The 19,320-nt window shown below is 40.1% G+C and overlaps 1 long non-coding RNA gene across 5 annotated transcripts in view; it reads right to left on the bottom strand.

Annotated features, from left to right (window-relative positions):
• LOC138566548 (uncharacterized) overlaps positions 1-19,320 on the bottom strand; it is an 807,988-nt gene that overhangs the window by 681,978 nt on the left and 106,690 nt on the right. For 4 of the 5 annotated variants that reach the window (XR_011301958.1, XR_011301959.1, XR_011301957.1 and 1 more), the window contains exon 4: positions 10,021-10,129. The exons of the other annotated variant lie outside the window; for it this stretch is intronic. This is a non-coding gene — a long non-coding RNA (uncharacterized lncRNA). The remainder of the gene's footprint in view (positions 1-10,020; positions 10,130-19,320) is intronic. 5 annotated transcript variants of the gene reach the window in all.

The following is a 19,320-nucleotide window of genomic DNA, read 5'->3' on the forward strand; positions in this document are numbered from 1 at the left end:
TACCACTACTCCCTCAATCTCATCAGTCCCTTATTACCACCTGATCACAGTCCCGCATTCCTCTCTCATTACCCAAACTCATCGCAGTCCCTCGATACCCCAGCATCCCCCTCCTCTTAAAGTCTCTCATTACCCTTAACCCAACATTCATCCCCCACAACACATTGGGCCTCATTATGAGTCCAGCGGTAGCTGTGCCGGTAAAAACAGTACGGCTGCCGCCAGAGTCATTTTTTTCTGGCACCCGGCAATAGGGACTTACCGGGGCATTACAGCCCCGGCGGTCCTGGTAATTGCCCATTGCCGGGCGCCGGAAAATATTACTCCCCATTCTCATTTGAGTCCCATTGGACTCAATGGGAATGGGGAGGACGGAAGCACCCGGCAGAGTTCCTCCTGCCAGGTCAGACCCGGCGGGAGGAAAGGCACCTAGCTGCAGTACTCGGAGCATGCCAGTCCGGTAGCAACGGTGCGGGTAGCTTACTGGCACCGTTGTTACCGGACCGGCATACTTGTAATGACCCCCATTCTGTCATTATTCCTCCCCACAACAATCCTCGCCCATGTCCCATTCACTTATTAAACTGCCATCTTCCATCCTCACCACAGTCCCTTATGTCACCTGAATCCTCCTGCCTTGTCATAGTTCATCATTTAAACTGCATTCCTCATCCATGCTTCTGTCCCTAATGCCCAGCACATTCTTGCATTACCCTTAACCAGAATGTATCTTCCTCATCCCAGTCCCTGTTCCTCTTCCCCATCACAGGAGGAAATGTCTGTAGAGGCCAGTGTGAACATGGAACAAGGTCCCACAATCCGTGGATCACTCGTGTCCCCTGCACACCTATAGTTACTGGGTACCAGTCAATTCTTCATTGTTGAGTAGGCAATTTAAATACAGGACCCCCCCAACAAAAGAGAATCTAAGTTTTATCACACCATTTAAACTCATATTTAAACATTCCTGAGTGTAAATTATCAATCCCACTCTGTTTCGCCATAAAAACGTATTTTTTGTATATATTTCGTAAGTTCACAATAAAGCATTCAAACATATTGTGAGATAACAATTTCACAAGAAATAAAAAAAGAATCCAATTTCGGTTAGCTCAACGAGTTCCGGGAATACTCCCCTTCCTCGGGAGCAATCAATCTTCCCTTGACCTTTAGTATTCTTCCTTTTGTGACATGATCTATGGTCTGAACACATGTACATCACATTAGATTTGCATATAACAAAATTGGACTCTATATATCCATAACTTTATAAAGCTTCTATTTATGTACAGCTGTCATGATTTTATAAGTACTCATTCACCTGGTGAGGGTTTTATGTTGTAATTCCACACACTATAAGTAAATGATGTGGCTTCAGAAATAATTTTTCTTGATGGAGGAACTGATACCCTGCTAAAGAAAATGGCTATGATTAAAAAAAAAAAGGTTGCCATGTTGGTTAAATAGCATAACCGTCACTAATATTGAAATTACCTGCAAACCTTATATAGGGAAGGCAACCATACTGTATTGGATTAAGCTTCCCCTCAATCCACAAGTTCACCTCTGAACTGTTCAACGTCCTAAACAGGACACATTTGAAGCCTCTGTCCTTTCTCTATTTCTGGAGAGTGGTGAGATTCTATAGAAATGCGAAAAAGGAGAAGGCGGGCACAGCTGTTACTCTCGGGTAGTTAAAGTCTTTGTATCTTAAATAGAATGATCAGTGTTAATTCTTAGGAGCTGGCTGATTCCAAGATCCAAAGCCACTTGAATCCAAACCAATACTGAACAAAAAAACTGTGTTGAAACCCCACAGCTAACCAGCCGCTCTCACAATGTACTCCTCCTGGAGGTACTCAAAGCTTGGTTGAGATACTTAAATTCAAATGAATTCCCAACTCAGAATAACGCCTCTTCCATAATAATTTGGATGAACTCTAGAGTTGTCCAAAACCTTGTGTGGATGGCCAGAATGGAACTTTCTTCTTTGGGTTTTGATCTTGCAATTGACTCTTTAAACGTAGCGGTTCTCAACCAAAAAGAGCACTTGCAAGCTAACAGTGGTGAAGCTCTGAGAACCAATCAGACCCCCCAGGTTCCTTTACCGATAGGCTGCCACTGTCATACAACCACACAGTCCACCTAGCTAGCATCTACAACTAATGCTCTTTCCATCTCCTTGATTAGTTGGAATACCAGAGGATTTTCACATTTGATTAACAACGATCACGACCGGCTTGCCTCTCATAACATACTAATGCTCCAGGAAACATGGATGACCTCAGTCCCTATATGGGACAATTATGATGTTTTCCTTAATCCGGCACAGCGTGGCACTTCTTGCAGACCCACCTCTGGTTTACTAATAGCTGTCAAGATGGGAGTTGGAATGGTTGCTCAAGAATGGAGTAGTCCAAACCACTATGTTCAAATGATTAAATTGCATATCTATGATGTTGGCTATGCCCTAATAAATGTGTATTGGAACTCGGCCGGTATACCTGATGGAAGTTTTCTTAAGGCATTAACAGACGCACTCAATTTGGTCGCTCTTGACAAGTCAGTCTCCAACATCATCATTGCTAGTGATCTAAACTGCAATTGCTTTACTTCTCAAACTTCCATCAAGCCAAAGCTATCTAAGTGGCCGTCCTTTGCTTCCAACCATGATCTTGTGATGCTCAATGGAGCTTTTCCATCAGATATGCCACCCAAGCCAACATGGATGAGAGGTTCTAGCTCGTCCATAATTGACTACGTTTTTGTAAAAACTGTTCCCAATTGTGGATGATTTTCACATAACTGGCAGTCTCAATAGTGATCATAACCAATGAATTGTTGATTGGACAACCTCTTCTTTTGGTATGATTTCTGCAGCCAAACCGTTTCAGGAAAATCTAATTTTGAATAATCAAGGCAATCGCCTATGATTGTCCCCGCAAACCCTGTGTGAGCTGAACGGACTTCGGGGAAATCAACACCGGGACCAAATCAAGCACTACCCGCACTTGATGCAGTATTTCCAGTCCTCTAAACCTCTAATGTGTGTCTCGCCCTAAACTCCATGTATTTAATCCCGAGATCCAAAAATTGAAAGCTCACACTCGGGCTCTAAAAAGACAAGCTATGAAAGTTCCGGTGACATCGAGAGCATCCATCTTGAAGTCCATTAACACTAAACATAAAAACGCCCGTAAGACTATTCGATTAAAACCTTTTCAACTCGATGGAGAAGCCAAGTTGCGGTCTTTTCAATCAAAAAACACTGCAGCTTTGTGGTCCCTATTAAATAAGGTCAACTGTTATCCTCAATCCATCTCGCAAGCTAACTGTCTAACCAAGCTAAAGTGGATTGCACACTTCCAGAATCTCTATGCTTGCCCCAAACACTCTCACAGTTTGATACTTCACACACATAATCACTTTCACCTTTCCTTCGATATGGATGACATCAGATATTACATCAATAAAATTAGCAATTCTGGTGCATTTGGTCTGGGTGGCCTTTCCAATCGCATGTTCAAAAACATCCCGATCTTTGGGCTGTCATATTACACAAGATCTTTACAACTATAAACTCTACACAGCGCCTGCCTCCCACCTGGACTCACTCCATTATAGTCCCAATCTACAAGAAGGGTGATCGTACCTCACCGGCCATCTACAGACCAATAGCTTTATTAGACGCACCAAGCAAAATCTTTGCCAGGATCATCCTATGGGACTTCAACCAATGGACCATCAAAAATAATCTAAGAGACCCGTTTCAGACTGGTTTTGTCGTTGGGCTCGGGACGTGTCCCAATCTCATGACCATTAATGCACTGAAATCCAAATATGCGGCTAAGAATCAGGTGCTACACCTGGCTTACATTGACTTCAAAGCCGCCTTCGATTCTATTGACTGGTCCATTTTACATTCCAAATTAATTAAACACAATTGTCCACCTTCTCTTTTGAATTTAGTCATGTTATTGCACACTCACACTTCAAATTAGACTTTTATCTGCAGGTAATCTTTCTGCCATTATCAAGACTGCCCGAGGCCTCAAACAAGGCTGCATTCTGGCTTCCTCCATCTTCAATTTCTTTCTGTTTGACCTGGGGATCATCCTACGGGCCACTAAGGGTGACTCGCCTAAACTTGGAACTCATATCATCAGCCATCTTCTTTATGCAGATGATTTAATCCTTATCTCCCAGACTCCCTCTGGCTTGCAAAGTTTATTGAACAACTTGGCTTCATATGTATCGGTCAACAATCTTATAGTTAACACGCAAAAAACTCAAACCATGATATGCAAACCTCATGGCAAAACGAAAGTCAATAATCATAGCTGGTCGCTACAAAATGTAATGTTATCTGATGGTCAGCATTATAAATATGTGGGTCTCATTATCCAGGCCTCCACGTCGAGTCAGGCACTGGACTATGATATTCAGTCTAAACTTTGCTCGTTAATCTCACAAGCCAAAGTTCTTGAAAAGAAATATGGAAAATTCACCCTAAAACATGTCTTATCTTTTTACCAACAGAAAGTCATCCCTATCATAATCTATGGCCTCGAAACCATGCTTCCAAGAAAATCCAATTGGTGGTCTGTCCTGGAAGCCAGATTTTGGAAGCAATTGTTATATTTACCTAAAAGCACGCCTCTTCCATTAATACAATATGAATTGGGTATTTCATCTTTAGAATCCCAAGTCAAATGGAAGATGTGGGCTTTATTTCGGAAAGCAATCTTGGGAGTTGGTTCCGGTAGATTGTTGAGTATCTTGGCCACCCATCTTCTGGGTCAAGACCACTTTTTCACTAAGACATGGTGTAATCTAGTCATGGATACTCTATCTGATACATCAATTGCATTGGATTTGATTTTATCCAACCTGGTTCGAGCGAAGCAAAAACGTTTTCTCTTTGATTAGATAGAAACTCGAAGACAATGCCTTAAATACAAAAATGTTGACATTCAAGTCTTTGGCAATAAAGTGCTGCATGTAGCAGCGCCTTATTTTATAAAATGTCTGTGTCCGTACATCAGACACCAATTCCTTAGTTTTCGCCTGAACCTCTGGCCCACAACTGAGGTATTAGTTTGATGAAACTTGATTCAAACTGATCTGAACTATTGTCGTTTCTGCTCAAACAGGTCTCAAAGAGAAACGTTAGAGCACTGCATCTTGTATTGCCCAATGTTAGTCAGTCAAAGGATTACTCACATCAAATAATGTAATTTGACCAGGTGCAATCATATGTCAATGGAAAATATTTGGTCTAACACAACTAATAATCCTGATTTGGGAATGCAGGTGGCCATAGTACACTATCTTGATGCAATCTTCCCCAATCCTGCACCTGATGAAGGCTCCAAATGTTTGTATCTGTCGCTTCATAAATCAGCACTATTATTATGTCTCTATTTCTTCATATATTTTGACTCCCACTGTTTTTTTTGTCACATTTGATTTTGGTAATGAAGTATTGAGAACCAGTTAATCAAAATTAGGACTAAGAACGACTCACTCATTCAAATTATGTCATTGATGAATTATTGTTTGTTCTTCACCGTTTGTAATGATTATGTTTCGCACCTTGTTTGTGACCTCAATTTGCCTGTTTTAGCTGCTAAGCTCTTTATATATATATGCACTTCTCTTTTGTATATTTGAAAGGATGATTGTAATATCCAAATCAAATAAATAAAAAAAAATAATACATTCAAATGAGTTCTTAAAAGTTGTGAGGTCAATGTTACAATTTTCAAGTATGCCTCAAAAAGAATGATACTGAAGTTCTTTATGATAATTAATCAAACAATTGTAATGTCCAACAGTGGAAGAGGACAACTGCTAGAGTAGAGCTCTGGTGCCAATGTGCATACAAGTTCACAATAAAACCTTCAAACATATTGTGAGATAACAATTTCACAAGAAATAAAAAAAGAATCCAAGTTTGGTAAACTCAACGTGCTCCAGGCATACTCCTCTTCCTCAGGAGCAATCAATCTTATTTTGACCTTTAAATACAGAACCCCCCAACAAAAGAGAATCCAAGTTGTATCACAACGTAGGTTTAGAATAAAGCATTCAAACATTTAGTGAGATAACCTGCTTCAGAAGCAGTAAACACTCAATGCCTGCTTTAATTCTTTACCAGTAGACAACACAGGGCTCACAGGCGGCAAGATACTTACCTTTTTCCTGGCATTGTTGAATGTTTTCCTATAGAATTATTAGTGAACAAAAAAGCTGTATTGAAACTCCACAGCTAACCAGCAGCTCTCACAATGTACTCCTCCTGGAGTTACTCAAAGCTTGTTTGAGGTACTTAAATTCAAATGAGTTCTTAAAAGTCTTGAGGTCAATGTTACAATTTTCATGTATGTATCAAAAAGAATGATACTGAAGTTATGTATGATAATAAATCAAACCATTTTAATGTCCAACAGTGGAGGAGGCCAACTGCCACCCCATATATAGTAGAGCTGTAAAGCTCTACTATATATGGGGTGGCAGTTGAAACACTTGTGTACAAGCGCTATATAAATAAAATATCAATTCAATTCAATTAAATTCATGACTTTTTGCTGGTGCTTTCTTATCTATCTTTCCCTTTTTTTCCCCTTTGTTTTCCTAGCTATAGTAAAAGCAAAACTAGGAAAATAAAGGAAAAAAAGGGAAAAGGTAATGAGGCAAACCTCAATTATTTGTATCAACCAATTGCCAAGGAATGATAGGGTAACGCTCTAAACGAAAAGTGATACGATGGTGTCATGCTCACAGCTATAAGGCCGCAACAACAAACCAAAAACCTCATCGCGGAACAGCGGTAAAAGGGACAGGCATATCTCCAATTACAAAGGTAAGGAAATGATTTTTCAAACCATGAGCCCAGTTGTGTAAAATAGTCTGTAATTCCATAAAAGGACCTTGTTTTCTTTCAAGCAAAAGGAATTCATTTCCTTCTAAATAGCATGTTTTCTGGTAGCATGCTATTTAGAAGGAAATTAATTCCTTTTGCTTGAAAGAAATGGAATAACTTTAAAATAGAATATGGTCTACAAAGCAGGTTTCTTATTTAAAGAGTAGAATTTATACTGGCTATTGGATAGCATCAGACTATAAATAACCATAAGGGAGCAGCATCTCTAACCAGGATTGGAATGGAAAGAAATATACTACTGGTTAAAGAATACAAGAGAAATTGGTATTTTTGCAAATGAATAGGTGAATTATTACTGGATACCAAATATACATTTGTACTTGATAAACATCAATATATTGATTTCTTTAAGGTTTTTAACAAGCTGTGCAAATGAATAGTGAAGGATAAAAAGCCCAAAAAAAAAAAAATCAGACATGTGACTTCACAGATAAATGTGTACAGAATTAAGAACAGGGCGAATAAACACAATGATACTCAGGCAAAGTATTGTAGTTAAAAGCACTCATACGAATGGGTGATTAAATGAGTAAATTACTGATAAAGTGGTGCTGTATAATTTTGTTTACAGATTCTCTCATGAAGACCCATGTTAAATACATGGTGAAACATGTGTAGAGAGATAAAATGTTGTGATATGTATAAAAACAAGGCAAATGCAAAATATCCTTTATTGTGGAAAAATTGGAAAACAAAAGTATCATTAATTTTTGGAAAATTGTAATACAAGACAAATAAATGAATAATGAAAAATGAAAAAATGAAATCAATGCCAGGACAGTGTGTTTTTGACTAAATTTGAAGCGTTCACCCTATAATTAAACAAATAAAGGAATTGGCGCACAGGTAAAAATACCACTTTGTTGAATATAATACATGTTAATTGTTGGTGGACTGGCTGCATGGTCTGATTGCTGCAGCTGCGCAGCCTTTTGGGGACTGTCGTCTTCATAAAAGGCTTTGTGACTTGGCTTTCTCATGTGTGCAGAGTATCAGATAGGATGGTTACCTGCACGAGTGTGGTGAAGATAACAGGGAACCCTCCCTCTATCTTCTGGGGTGTACTTTGGGTAGTGATCGTCAACCCGAGTCACCTGGAGCTCCACTCCCTCACAAAATGAATGGGAAGTTGCTCCAACTCACAACACTAATCAAAGAAGTAAGAACATACAGCCCATTTTCCTCACCCTGCTTGACCTACATTGATTGCCTTCCTAGGCTCACCTTCAAAGCATGTGAAAATGCCTACAAGACAAGTAACAATCGAGAAACCATCCTATGTTGCAGGGAAACTGACTATGTCTGTAGGCCAACACAGAACCAGAAGAAATGTCATAGGCAGACTCAGGATCAAGAAGTAGGAGGAAACCAGGAGACAATCCCTCTCTAACTGCACACAGAGGAACTGGGATAATATTCCCATTCACATCGAACTCACCATCAAATTCAGAAAGGAACTAAAAATGCACCTAAGGATCACCCATGTATCTTCTTCGCTACAGCGCAATATTCCTCACTTCTCCGATCTGGCGCATACCCCCATTCAGCGTGACACACCTATTATTTGTTTCAAGCGCATGTGCAGACTTAAGGCCCACCAAGAGAAAATAGAGAAGCAGTGAACAACCAACATCTCCCGGCATCCCCTCGCAAGTCTTGCAGATTTCCCCACTCTAACAAGTAAGGTCTCAGCTACTGTACTCTTGCTCCAGCACTGTGCTATCATTTTATAAAGAAGAGCTGAACTCTCCTGCACATGTGCGCTTGGTACAATGGATGATAATTTCACCAGAGATCAAATAATCCTGCATTATTCTGCATAAAGAGCCTGGACTATGTGGAGCGAAACCATCATGGTGGCCACAGCTGTTGTACATTCCCTAGAGTGCATGGAGGAAACAGGGAAATATGAACCCATGGAAGGAAGTGGGCATGGCATGGGAATGGCCCTCTAATACAGACATGATGGCAGAGCAAAACCACTGCACCCTCTTGCTGGGGATATGGGCAAGACATACCGGCCACACAGTAGTAGGACATGCAAGTGCTTCAGGTGAGGTAGCAGATTGCACATCGCAAACCAATGCACATGCCCAGCACACACTCCCAAATGTAAGACGGTTGCTCCTGAGAATGACTCAGATTGCGGGTGCTAGTTCTCAGCACGGCCTCCACACATGCCCATATACTGGTACCAAACAAACAATGCCTAACTGTATGATTGCAAGAGTTCCCCTTCTTGGGGCTTCACAATTCCACTGACTATTTATTGAAGCATTTGTTCAGGAGTTCAGGAATTCAGGATTGGAAGCAGCCTGGATTGCTGAGGCCAGTCGCCATTGCCTTGAGGCACCCACTACTGGCCTTCTGATAGGAATAGGCAATGTTTATGGCCTCATTCCAAGCGGGCCGAAGATGCTGGTGAACCCATTGTTGAATTGTTGTGGAAAGGGAGTCTAAAACCTGCTCCAATATAATCCCGTTGACCACACCCTATACTGTTGTAGTAGGGGTCTGCAATCACGCATCTGCCAGATCCTTTATTCTGAAATACGACTGCAAAGGGTTTCTCCTTAGGCTAGTCACGTTCTTAGAATTTCTGGCTGTGCGTGTCTTCGCCGAACCTCAATCTTTCTAAAATAGCTTTCTGCACATAAATGGAAACATTATCTTCTGTGGGGTTGGTTGCTTGATAGCCGTTCTGCATACTCCCTGATAACAGTGTGCCCCATACAGAACCTATAATTTTTGGAGCCACTAATCATTTCTAGCAACCAACTTGAAATCCATGTAGCAGTGGTCTGGTATGTGCCCTGCAGCTGGATTGCCTGCTGGAAGACTTGTTCATCTTCCTGGGCCAGTTGACTTTGTATCTATACCAGTTTTTCACGCTGCTGTTGTCCCTCCATCAAGGCATTAATGAGGGCTTGTATAGCTTTTACAATCCAACTTCTGACACCACTGTCATGACTGCCGTATAAACGACATAGGAAATCATCATGCACTTGGCTTATTCTTTATTTGCACACTATACGGATGTCTATCCAGGTGTAGCTCAGTTTACTCATTCTTACCTCTGAGCAGAGTCAATGTTTGAGTTCAGATCTTGTTTTCAGGATTTTCTCTACAGTTGCAGGCTCAGTAGGCCCAGGTGTAGGATCCTCCTCCTCCACTCTCTGGGTTCTGCAGGGAAAGGACAAGGAACACATCTAATAGGTTGGCGTATTACAATTACAATCCTCTTTTCCTTGTTAACTCCTTTCTGATACCTACTTGAGCATGTAATTCTATCCTGGCTGGGCGGGGGTGGGGGGCTGCGGAGAGCTCCCATTTTCTCCCTTGGTGTGGGCTTGGCAGTGGCGGTTGGTAAAAGTTTCAATTGGAGGGGCATACCTGTTTACGACAAACAAGAGGGAGCACCCGAGTATAGTGAGGGAACCCGAATTGAAAGAGTGGCTCAGGGGTATTCTTCCCCCAAGAAAGGTTTTTAAATATTGTTTTAAAATCCTGCATTTATCAGCACAATTTCTGTGAAAAGTGGGTAAAAAAAAGACACAGTTTGCAATCGGGTTTGCAGGTAATAAATTAAAAACTCCAATAGATGCAGTTCACAAACAGTGCACATGAGCATTTTCCATCTTATTTTCATGATTCTTTTGTTGACAATATATGCCACTATAAAAAACATTTTCATGCTGACTGTGCCCGAACAAGTTTATTACAGGCTGTAGCAACATAGGCTAGTATTACAATAGAAGAACTTTCTCCTGTTGGCTTTGCTAGGACAAGCAAGAACATATGTCCAGGCATGCTGCACCAATGTAGGCCACTATGGCAACATAAGAACACTCTTTATGCTTGCTTTATCATTAATACCAGTAGAAATGCCATGCCACAGTAAGAAAAGATATCTAGACTGGCTGCAACGATGTAGTCTTGCCACATAAACCACTCATCATGTTTGCTTTACCCTTGATGCCCACAAGAAAATACTATGCCTCAGAAAGAAACTATATCCAGTCTGGCTTCATCAATGTAGTCCTGTCTATAGTCCTGTCTAGCTACAAAAATGCCATGCCACAGGAAGAAAATATATCCCAAAAATATCCAGTCTGACTTAACCAATGTAGGCCCGTCTAGCCACATAATACTTAAAATGTGTGTTTTTAACCTTGACACCCAGTTAACAATGCCATTCCACAGGAAGACAATATAACCAACATGGCTGCACCAATGTGGGACAGTCTAGTCATGTAATAATGCTTTGCCCTTAATGCTCAGTCAAAGAATGCCATGACACTGTAAGAAATCAAGCTCAAACTGGCAGCACCAATCCATGCCAGTCTTGCTACATAATAAAATTAATCATGTTGGCTTGACCCTTGATGCCCACTTAAAGATGCCATGTCACAGTAAGAAAATATATCCAGAATGGCTGCACAAATGTAGGCTAGGCTAGCCATGTAATAGTACTTGTGTTGGCTTCAACCTAGATGCCCAGAGAAAATGCCATAACACACTAAGAAATCCTGTTCAGAATGTCTGGCTGAACTAACATAGGCCAGTCCACTTAAGAACACTCATCATGTTGCCATTAACCTTAACGCCCGGAAACATACATCAGTGCCAGACTAAAAACCCATGTCCAGACTGGCAATGCCAAACTAAGCCAGTGCTACATCAGAAGGCTCATCGAGTAGCCTTTACACTTGTGATGCCCAGAAAAGAAATGTCATGCTACAACAAAGAAATGTGTCCAAACTGGACCACCAATGTAGGCCAGTACCACGTATGAACACTCATCTGTCTGCCTTCATCCTTGATGTCCAGTAAGATAGATGGCATTCAATGCCAGAGTAAAAAAACATACCCAGACTGCCACTAACAATGTGGGTCAGTACCACATAACAATACCCATCACATTTCCTTTACCCTGTGATGTCCAGTAAAAATAAAAGCCATGCCATGGTACAGAAATATCTCCAGACTGGCCCCACCAATGTAGGCTAGTCCCCTGTAAGTACACTAATCACATTTCCTTTAGCCTTGTAAATTGTACTTTGTAATTACACCTTGCATTTATCAGTAAATAATGTCATGGCCACAGTAAGGAAATGTGTCCAGAATGGCCCCACCAATGTAGGTTTGAATAAAGGGTAATCCCTATTTTTTGTTGACGGGGGTCAATCTGATGGAAGGGATGATCTGTGAAGGGAAATTGTGAAATACAGATTGACTACCCCTCTCTTTTAGTCTTGTATGGATCCCAGGTCAGGAATCAGAGCAACCTGTGTATTACATTGACTAGGTTATCGCTTAGTTGAGAGAAATTGCGCAACAACTGCAATTTATTACAAAATATGTATCTTTTTAATAGTCATAAAAATATCTTAAAAAACATTTCAGACATGATTCTCAATCATTCCATTCATTCATCATACATACATACTAACAGGGGAGTTCTACAACTGAGGAAAAGACTTGTGCATAACAGTTGTTCAATGTATGCAATTTAGACATTGGAAAAAGACATTAGATTTTCCTTAGGCAGTCGACATATGTTTCGGCCCTTATAGTATACCACTTATGTAAACAGTGGTCACAACGGTAAGTATCGGGCCATCTTCAGGACAATTATTACTTAATGGTGGATCAATCTTCTTCCCCATTAGCACACTAAAACATCTACAACAAATACATAAGTGTACATATATTAGTTATTTTAAACATGTTTGCTTAAAAGAAAAAAGAGAAATTGTGTATCTCAACTTCACTGATTTGAGTACGATAGCTAGTTTGTTTCTAGACATACACTCTGAAAACACCTGGTCCATAAACTATAATTAAGACTATTGAGAAATGACAGACTTCCGGGTGTAGCAACAAAGTTAGACTACCCTAGTCTCAAGTTTCTATATTGAATACGAAACATTAAATTCTGAATGTTGTGTTCTTATTGATTTAATTTACACAAACTTTTTATTGAAGAAGAATTATTGAAAAAAGTTGTTAACAAAAATTATTGGAACAGAGAGCTAAAGAGGACTTACACATGTGCGTCTTCTGTTTGTGTGTCTTTGAATGCCGTCTTGCTATGGCTATGGCTGACTCGATGTCTTACATGCTGTTGCTACGTAAGGCTGTTAGAGATAGTGTACAGTGGACTTCTCTGATGTTCATACCTGTAGTGAATTGGAAAACAACTCCTTAGATATAGAAATCTCATGGATGGCAGATTGTTGTATACTAAACAAACTTAACTTACAGGTTAGCTGCTGCTATTTGTATATTGGGAACTGGTCTTGCTTTTGCTGCGTGTGGCCAAGTTTCCTTTTTTACATGTTATTTGGGCATATGTTCCAATAACGGGTTTGTTGCCTAAAATGAAAAAATAATAAAAAATAAAAAATAATGAGGGAGCACGTTAATATGTAACTTCCCAGCTTAGAGCCACCTATCTCTTTTCATTAAGTTATCCTTTTGGCCCATGCAGGGCATCATGCTCTTATGTGGTTTAATATAGCCACTTATTGTGAATGAAGACAAAACAACAAAAGAGCTGACACAAATTTGCATTGTATAAGCCCGTTCTGGCAAAATGCCTTGAAAACGTTGGATTATACTCTTGCATCCTGAATCCAGCCGCCAGTAAGCCGGCTTTAACTTTGATAATGCAAGACAGTTTGATTATGCTCCTCCCTCCTACATAGGGCCGCCAATCAGCTAGCTTTAACATTGGTAACAAAGGGTAGACCCTGGGGTGTTTTTAAAGGAAAGCGCTTCTTGTTCAACGGTATTGCGTGAAGGGCATATATTCCTTGTGCCCCGTGACAATACAATAACAAACAGGTGTGGTTATGCATTTTGACCCCTCTCGAGGCACGAGGCATTAACCTCGCTTACCTTTTTCTGCTCCGTCCGTGCACTGGAAAGGGAGCCTGTCTCTGCGAGTGGACGAGAACACTCGTTCTAGAGAAAAAACTGGTTTAAATGGAATCACGTGATTTGCGTAAGCCATCTCGTGATATCACTACGTGTATGAGGGGCTGGTGGGACTTGTAGTGTGGTAAAAAGAACTCACCTAATTTCTTTTTTCTCCCTTTTAAAGAACTTGTACATGCCCTGTGTTCGCGTGTGTGAAATAAGGAACTGGATCTGCATGTCGCTAAATGAATACTCGTCTTGCTGGCTGAAAATTCACCCATTATGGCTCTGTTTCTGATAATATTGCATGGTTTGTTATGAACGCTGCCAGAGCCATTAAACGTGCTGCCTCATTTCTATAGACTCATTTTGATGAACCTCTTTTGTTGTTGTTTTCGAAAATATTGGACACAATGTTGTAATGTGTTAGAAAAAGTTTGTAAAAAAGAGACATAGGGTGGTAGGACATTGCAAATGTCCTTATAACAGTGTATTCCATTCTATGGCGATGTTGAGGCCATGCTTGACAGTATCGAGAATATATATCCATTTTTGTTCACATCTTGTGAGGTTCAGGTCCATATTACCACCGTGAGGGGATGGTTTAATGACTTGAATGACACACCATAATAACTCAGTACATTTGTGTTGTTTCTGAATGTAGTGTGCAACCAGTGGTTTATTGTCAATTTTGTTACGAATACATGATTTGTGTTCGCAGATCCTTTAGCGAACATGTCGTTTGGTTTTCCCTATATATACTAGGTCACATGGACATTTAATGGCATATCCAGCCCATTTGGTTAGACAGTTGGTGAAAATCTTCAGCTGTATTGTATTGTTACCTAGTTGGATACTTTTCATTGTGGCTGTTTGAGGACAGACCGAACAATTGCCGCAACGGTGGTGACCCGTAACCGGTGGTAGACCCCAGAGTTGAGTTTGGGTGGAAGTCCCCCTTAAAGGGCTAGGATACGTGTGAACTAAATAATCTTTAATATTGGTTGTCTTTTGAATGCAAAACGGGGCATAGAGGGATTAAAGTCCTCCGTTTTGATCATGTGCCAATGTCGTTTGATGATCTTCCTCAGATGGCTACTAATCGGGCTGTATGTGCTTACACATGTTATTTTTTCTTCTTCTTTGTTCCGCTGCATTGGTTCTAGACAAGCGGTTCTGTTGATATGTAATGCTCTTTTGTATGTCTGATGGACAGTCTTTTTGGGATACCCTCTGTCTTGTAACCTTTTTTTTAAGATTTGCCGTGTTGTTTGTACATCTCGACTTGTGTACAATTCCTGCAGATGCGCAGAAACTGCCCATACAGAAGGCCCTCTTTTAGGCTCAGTGGATGGAAGCTATGATAGTTCAGCAACATGTTCTCATCTGTTGGTTTTCTGTAAAGGGACGTTTCTATCTCTCCTGTATTTGTTTTTTGTATTTGGAGATCAAGAAACGGGATAGTATGTGAATCTGTATGAATGGTAAACTGTATGTTGGAGTTTTGAGTATTTAGCCATTCATGAAACTTTACCAGATTGTCTGATGTATCTCTCCAGATCATATAGACGTCGTCTATATATCGTAGCCATGTTATAATCGACCTGGAAAAAGGGTTGGAGGAATCAAAGATCGACTGTTGTTCAAGGTCGTCCATATATAAATTTGCCAAGTCTGGGGCAAAGGTTGCCCCCATGCTTGTACCTTTTAGTTGGTTGTAGTATCGACCATTATATAAAAAGAAATTCTCTGTAAGGGCTAATCGTATGCATTCTACAATAAATGCGGTGGGAACACTATTCAGTGTTCTAGTGCGTCTATCTAGATACTTGGCCAATACCCTCAAACAGTCTTGTTGGGGGATGCTGGTGTATAGACTCACCACATCTAAAGTGACCAAGATGTCTAATGGATGTAGTTGTAGAGTCTCCAGAATTCTTAACATGCTTGTTGTGTCTTTTACGTATGATGTCATTTTGGACACAAAAGGTCTAAGAAACCAGTCGGAATAAATTGAAAGGGGCTCAAGAATTGAATTAATGGCTGCCACAATAGGTCTCCCCGGAGGGGTTTTGTCATTTTTATGAATTTTGGGGATGATATAGAATGCCTGGGTAGTGGGGTGTATATTGACTAAAAAATCTTTTTCCTCCGGATCTATCCATCCTTCTTCGGTGGCATGCTTCCTGAGACTCATTATTTCATCTTGGAGCCTGGGTGTGGGGTCCTGCACCAGTTCCCCGTAGGAGGTAGATGTTTCATGACTTCTGTTTCATATGCTTCTTTTCCCCATAACACTATTCCTCCCCCTTTGTCGGCCAGCTTGATTATAAATGAATCATTCAGTTGTAGGGATTTTAGAGCCTCTCTCTCAGATCTTGTGAGGTTATCTCTGGAGTTGTTTTTGGTCTTGATGGATCTTTGGATTTCATGTGAAATCTTTTGTTCAAACGCTACTATTGCTGGGCTAACCATTGCATTAGTTGGAGTGAATTTTGAAGGGGGTTTTAAACCTGTAGTTGTCGATTCTTTCCTAGAGGTAGTAGGATTTCTGAAAAAATACTTGAGACGTATTGTTCTATAGAATTTTTGAAGTTCTATTTCCGTCTCAAAAGATTTTGCTCTTGCTGTCGGTACAAAAGACAGACCCTTAGAAAGAACGCTTATTTCAGTAGCCGAAAGGATGTAAGATGTTAAATTGAAAATCGGAACTACCAGGGTGGGGGAGGCCCCTGCCAATTTCTGGTGTTCATTCTGGGTGGTCCTTGATTCTTGTTTCGGCCCCGTTGCCCCCGTCCCCGAAAAAATTGGGGTGGTGGTCCTGGTTGGCTGGTGTCTGAACCGCTGCTTGTAGACGCATTAGAGGAATTGGAAACATTTACAAATGTTTTTTTCCTGTTTCCTGCGTTATATCCTCTGCCTTGATTGATCTTCTGTAGATCTTCATAATAGCTTTCTACAAGATAGGGGTATGTTTTTGTCTCCTCATATTGTTCCACATCTTTCTTAAGCTTCCAAATTTTTTTGTCTAAGGTTAATTTCTTGAATTTGCTGATTTCGTCTTCTATCTTTTCTAGGGTGTCTTTGATATCTTTGATAGTTTTATCCTGTTTGATTTTGTCCTCTAAGGCTGTTATTTCTATTTTTTGTAGGTCTGCTTCTTCTTCTGCTGTATCTATGATTAATATCAATAGATCTCTTGAGCACTTATTGCTGACCCCACTGAACTTGCTTTTGAACTTTGAATTACTGGTGAATACTCTGGGAATGTTTTTAATTTGCAATCCTTCTGGTATCGTACCTGCTTTTAAATAAGCCAGCATTAGTTGGCCGTGGGATTCTGTCCGTATAAGTTTTTTCTTTTTTTGCAACAAGAGTTCTGCATCATTTGATTGTGATGCAGGGACTGCCTTTTCAATATTGTCACCTAACAATAGTGGCATACTCATAATCTTTTGGTAGTATTCGTCCGAAAAGGAAACTAAATTTCCGCTGTCCATTTTAACGGTTATCAGAATACTGATATGGGTTTTAGGATAAATTTAACCCAACAACCAAGGGTTGTCCAAAGTAGGTTTGAATAAAGGGTAATCCCTATTTTTTGTTGACGGGGGGTCAATCTGATGGAAGGGACGATCTGTGAAGGGAAATTGTGAAATACAGATTGACTACCCCTCTCTTTTAGTCTTGTATGGATTCCAGGTCAGGAATCAGAGCAACCTGTGTATTACATTGAGTATCGCTTAGTTGAACGCAAATCACGTGATTCCATTTAAACCAGTTTTTTCTCTAGAACGAGCGTTCTCGTCCACTCGCAGAGACAGGCTCCCTTTCCAGTGCATGGACGGAGCAGAAAAAGGTAAGCGATGTTAATGCCTCTTGCCTCGAGAGGGGTCAAAATGCATAACCACACCTGTTTGTTATTGTATTGTCACGGGGCACGAGGAATATATGCCCTTCACGCAATACCGTTGAACAAGAAGCGCTTTCCTTTAAAAACACCCCAGGGTCTACCCTTCGTTACCAATGTTAAAGCTGGCTGATTGGCGGCCCTATGCAGGAGGGAAGAGCATAATCAAACTGTCTTGCATTATCAAAGTTAAAGCCGGCTTACTGGCGGCTGGATTCAGGATGCAAGAGTATAATCCAACGTTTTCAAGGCATTTTGTCAGAACGGGCTTATAACAATGCGAATTTGTGTCAGCTCTTTTGTTGTTTTGTCTTCATTCACAATAAGTGGCTATATTAAACCACATAAGAGCATGATGCCCTGCATGGTCCACAAGGAGAACTTAATGAAAAGAGATAGGTGGCTCTAAGCTGGGAAGTTACATATTAACGTGCTCCCTCATTATTTTTTATTTTTTATTATTTTTTCATTTTAGGCAACAAACCCGTTATTGGAACATATGCCCAAATAACATGTAAAAAAGGAAACTTGGCCACACGCAGCAAAAGCAAGACCAGTTCCCAATATACAAATAGCAGCAGCTAACCTGTAAGTTAATTTTGTTTAGTATACAACAATCTGCCATCCATGAGATTTCTATATGTAAGGAGTTGTTTTCCAATTCACTACAGGTATGAACATCAGAGAAGTCCACTGTACACTATCTCTAAGAGCCTTACGTAGCAACAGCATGTAAGACATCGAGTCAGCCATAGCCATAGCAAGACGGCATTCAAAGACACACAAACAGAAGACGCACATGTGTAAGTCCTCTTTAGCTCTCTGTTTCCAATAATGTTTGTTAACAACTTTTTTCAATAATTCTTCTTCAATAAAAGGTTTGTGTAAATTTAATCAATAAGAACACAACATTCAGAATTTAATGTTTCGTATTCAATATAGAAACTTGAGACTAGGGTAGTCTAACTTTGTTGCTACACCCGGAAGTCTGTCATTTCTCAATAGTCTTAGTTATAGTTTATGGACCAGGTGTTTTCAGAGTGTATGTCTAGAAAAAAACTAGCTATCGTACTCAAATCAGTGAAGTTGAGATATACAATTTCTCTTTTTTTCTTTTAAGCAAACATGTTTAAAATAACTAATATATGTACACTTATGTATTTTTTGTAGATGTGTTAGTGTGCTAATAGGGAAGAAGATTGATCCACCATTAAGTAATAATTGTCCTGAAGATGGCCCGATACTTACCGTTGTGACCACTGTTGACATAAGTGGTATACTATAAGGGGCCGAAACATATGTCGACTGCCTAAGGAAAATCTAATGTCTTTTTCCAATGTCTAAATTGCATACATTGAACAACTGTTATGCACAAGTCTTTTCCTCAGTTGTAGAACTCCCCTGTTAGAATGTATGTATGACGAATGAATGGAATGATTGAGAATCATGTCTGAAATGTTTTTTAAGATATTTTTATGACTATTAAAAAGATACATATTTTGTAATAAATTGCAGTTGTTGCGCAATTTCTCTCAACTAA

This window comes from Ambystoma mexicanum, chromosome 2p (genome assembly GCF_040938575.1).
Source record: "Ambystoma mexicanum isolate Mex_15411 chromosome 2p, UKY_AmexF1_1, whole genome shotgun sequence".
Classification (NCBI taxonomy): domain Eukaryota; kingdom Metazoa; phylum Chordata; class Amphibia; order Caudata; family Ambystomatidae; genus Ambystoma; species Ambystoma mexicanum.